The sequence below is a fragment of the Solanum stenotomum genome, chromosome 11 (genome assembly GCF_019186545.1).
Source record: "Solanum stenotomum isolate F172 chromosome 11, ASM1918654v1, whole genome shotgun sequence".
In the NCBI taxonomy this organism is placed as follows: domain Eukaryota; kingdom Viridiplantae; phylum Streptophyta; class Magnoliopsida; order Solanales; family Solanaceae; genus Solanum; species Solanum stenotomum.
The window spans coordinates 16,239,135-16,243,829 of NC_064292.1; positions in this window are offsets into that span (position 1 = coordinate 16,239,135).

Here is a 4,695-nt window from a genome sequence, read left to right on the forward strand (position 1 = left end):
GGGTCGAATCCCACAGGGAGTGGTACGTGCTTAAGATTCAAGAGCCAAGTATAAATATGTTCAAGTCAATCATAGGTAAAGACATTTACGAATAAAAGCATAGTTCAAATTAAGGGTGACACAAGTGTGTATGGGGTTTTGGTATTAATTATCAACTATAACAGTAGCAAATAACACAAATTAACAAGTCAAGAGACGGGTTCTTGGGATGTGATTGGATTATAGGCTAAGGTAGATAAATGGGTGAATGCAACTGATAGTAAATAGTCGTAAATTAGAGAATAAGGTAGACTTTAGTGGAGGTAAACTTTCTCTCGAACAATTTACCTCGAATCAAATTGGTTTCTCTCGAACACCAATAAGAAAAAATTAAGAACAGCCTACGCTTTAGTCCATTTACTCTCTCAAGCTGAATGTGTGAAAAAGGGTTTAGGATTCACTCTCTCGAGATAAAACCATGACAACCAATACCCACACATTATCAAATCAGTAACCTTGGTTTTTAAACCTCTCTCTCAAACAAGCCAAAAACACGAAGGTAAAGTTGCATTTGCAACTACAACCCTTTAAATTAAACCACAATTGTTGATTGAAATCACTTTTAAACAGCATTTAAACTACCACTTAACAATACCCAATAGCTAAATCAACCCATAATCACATAATCACACCCCAAGAATTGGGGTTTTAGCTAGACATCATAAAAGGATAAAAATCGTTACCAAATTGTGTTTTCATCAATTGGGTAATATTAATTTAGTGTTTACAAAGGTCAATGTTGAAGAATCTCAAAGACCCACTTCCAATTTCTCAAAAATGGAAAACTTCAATTCTTCAAAGCTAAGGAAAATATTGTCTCAATATTCTCTATTCAAAACTCAAAAATTACTCTAATGAATGTTCAGAATAAAATTTGGATCCCAAACATAATGTTTTAAAATGTATTTATAGTCGCCAAAAATATGTTGCAAAGGACCATTCGGCGCAGTAAGTCGGGATCACCGAACCACTAGGTGATCCGCCCTTTGGTCAATTCCATCACCTTTTTACTTTGGCCTTTAGCATCCTCAAGTTTTGTAACTTAGGGCGATCTTAGCACTACATCGCGGAACCGTTCGGCGACACGCCGACTGCTCCATTACATCGCCGACTTGATTTTCTCCTTCAGGGCTTGGCACACTAGAACTTTGGCGAGATCATAGCCATTCGGCGACTCACCCAATGGGTTAGGCGATCACCAGGCCTTCTTTTCTTCGTTCTTTCAGCTGCCTTGTTCCTCTTTGCTCATTAGTGTCCATGCTTTGTTCCTCAATTCAAATACCTGGAAATCAAGGATTTACATCAATTATTTGCACAAAATAAGCATTTGAGGACACTAAATCTATTTAAATAAATCCCTAAATGAGTCCAAATCGTGGACTCATCAACACCCCCAACTTAAACTTTTGCTTGTCGTCAAGTAACTCAAGTTCAGCAGTTCAAAAAGGATGTCTCAAACAGTGCTACACAAGACTCAATCATGTATGCACACAAAAAGACTTAACTTACTCATGCAAGGATTAATTGTGCACTTAAAGATTCAAGTTGTGACTCACCATTATCAAAGACTCTCAAGTTCACAATACTTGCTGCAAATGCAAGTTCAAGCTCAACAAAGGTACTTAAATTCCCTCAAACAAAAAATGATTCCATATTCACACACAATGGTTCAAAAATTTATAGCTCCGGATTCAGAATAAACACTCACGCTCAAAAAGATAAACACAATGCATGACTTCACTCATAGGTTTGCCTATATTTTCCAATCAACACTTGTTTCAGCTCACTCAAGATCAAAAAGATTTTTTTAAGGTTTGTAACGAGGTTGAGTGTAAAGGTATGACATTTAGGCTTAGTGACTTCTATCCTCATGAAATGTGGTGTGAACAACACTTTCTTTCCTTTTCTTCATCATTCTCATTCGTGCTCACAAGTCACCCCATTATTCTCTTTCCATGGACTGTTGGAAACCCCATTTCTTTTTGCATTTTCACAACTTTATTCCACAACTTTTTCTTTTTTTTCTTCTTCTTCTCTTTTTTTTTTGTATGGAGTGGTTCCATATTTCTCAAAACCATGGGTCAAAGGGGACTTCTTTGAACTTCTTGATTTACCTTCTCTTTTCACCACACCCCCAACTTAGGCTTTTGGCCTAAGTTGGCTATTCAAACAAATCACATCTCATGAGGTTTGAGTGTGAAGGGATAAAGAAAGGTCACAATTTCATCAAGTTTCTTCCAAGGAAAGCCTAAGGCTCAAAAAGTGTTCAAGCGAGGTTCACACAGTCACAAGGTAGGCCACAAAAAGAGGTATAATGTCAAATTGTTTCACACTCTTCAAAGTTGCCTAAAATCATTTCAAGAGATTGCATCACTTAGTCAACCGGACCAACGAGGCAAATTTTAGGTGTCATCACACATGGTTCATGGTAAGCTCATCACACAAGGCATTGACACCAATGTCAAACAAGACTCCACATTTTTGCCAGTGTGCAATGTTCATCACAAGAGACTCAATTTGATAATTGGCTAGTCACAACGAGATGCAAAAAGTTCATATATCGTCTATGTAACTTCATTTGGCCTCATCATAGCCGCACATTCATTTTTATTCGATTATGAGCACTATTCAAGTCATCAGTATTGGTCAAGACCGATACTCAAATTTGCAAAAGAACAACCACATTCAAACACAAACAAGAGGTGGCACAAAATTTTTTGGAAGGGTCCAAAAGGTCCAAAAATCATTTCAATTAAAAACAAGGAGCCACAAGCTCAATCATCCACAAAAACAGAGCCAAAACACAATATATACCACAAAACCCAAATATACGAACAAAACAATAATCACAAAAGGTAGGCCTCACCCCACCACAAACAAAATCTATTTATCCTCAAATGCAAGAAATAAAATATCCAAGAGTCAAAAAGTAAGATAGAGAGGGAGGTAAAAAGGAATCATGTCTAAACAAACGCTCCATCTGTCGGGAAATCAGTGCTCGGTAGGGGCAGATCTACGTAGAGCGTGCCGGGTGCTTGAGCACCGATTGACCTTGACAAATTTTTTGTATATTTATATAGAAAATCTGCAAAAATAAATATATAATATATATCAGCACCCATTAAAATTTTGAACAAAAGCACTGATGGGTGTTTTGGTTCAAGGCCCGATCTTAAAAGTCATGTGTGCTGGGCTGTAGGTCGAGGGATCGATTCTCCCCAGCAGCAGCCCATTTTTTCTCCATAAATTATACATTTTTCATAATTAGATCTCAACCTTTTACAATATTCATAAATGTTCTTCCATAGTCTTTTTTAGCTGGATTTGACCACACTACATAATTTAGGTTGAAAGTTAGATCTCATTCTTGAAAATTAATTAATGAAGCCTTAGTAATCTTTAGAAACATATCTCTCATTCACATCATGTATTTTCTTGTACATAAAATAAATTATTATTTATAATATCATATTAAAATGCATTTCAAATTGATTCATGAGAAATTATATTTGAATGTTTTCAAAAAGACATTTGTAATTTCTTATGAATCAATTTGAATTGCATTATATTAGCCCAAAGTTAAAGTGGGATGAAATAAACCGATCAAATGAGTCCATATAATAAAATAAGCGGCTTATTAACTTATCCAAACATAAATGAATTAGACGAATCATGAATATTTGGACTGATTTTGCCCACCCCTACCAAGAACAGATTTGCCTAACTCGTGAGTTAACAGTAGGTGATCAATAGCTGATATAACATTTAAAATTTTATTTGCAAATTATGTATCAATATGTATAGATACAAAAACAAAAATAACCTTTAGCGACAATTAATTAACAATAATAGCTTAATTATTGTTAAATGTGTATTTTTAGCGGCAATTAGCACTTCTTGATGTTACATTTTCATTAATGGTAGATACTTTCCAAGAAACTCCAAGCGTAAATCTCTTGATGTTATGTATTCTCATCATTTGCATGTTGATATTTGTTATGTCTCTATTAATTTACATCTTCAAGAGCTTAATAATTGTTTATATGCTGTGAGTAGTGACTTACTTCTTGGTATGACTAGCTTGAATTCAGTTAGTTCATTTGGTGGTTTTAATAAGAACATGATAATGATATTGACTGAGTATTATAAAAACGAGTTTGATAGATTAAGCTTCGAGATCTCAGTTGTTACCTTAATAATTTTATAGTTTATGCACGTAATTTTGATAAGAGGTTTTTCAACTTGAAGAGAATTAGTGACTTTGCTAAAGTATTGGTGAAGTCAAATCTGCATCAAACTTGGCTACTTGTTTATTTGCTTATCAATTTAACTCTCATTCTTCGTGTTGCTACTATTTATGTGGAACGAGCTTTTTCATCCATGAAGTACATCAAAAAATGAATTTCGTAATAGTATAGGTGATGATTTTTTTAATGATTGTGTAGTGCTCATTTCCTTAACATAAAAATAAATGAGGAAATCTTGCAAGAGTAAATTATTAGTTATAATTGGTAAGAGAGGCTAGAAAAATTTGGACTTCATTTCTTAGTTTTTCTAAGAAATGAAGAGTTTTTAACTATAAAGTTTAAATAGTTGTACACTTATACAGTTATACAATGCATTTATAGTAACTTTATAATAAGAGAAGTGAGCACC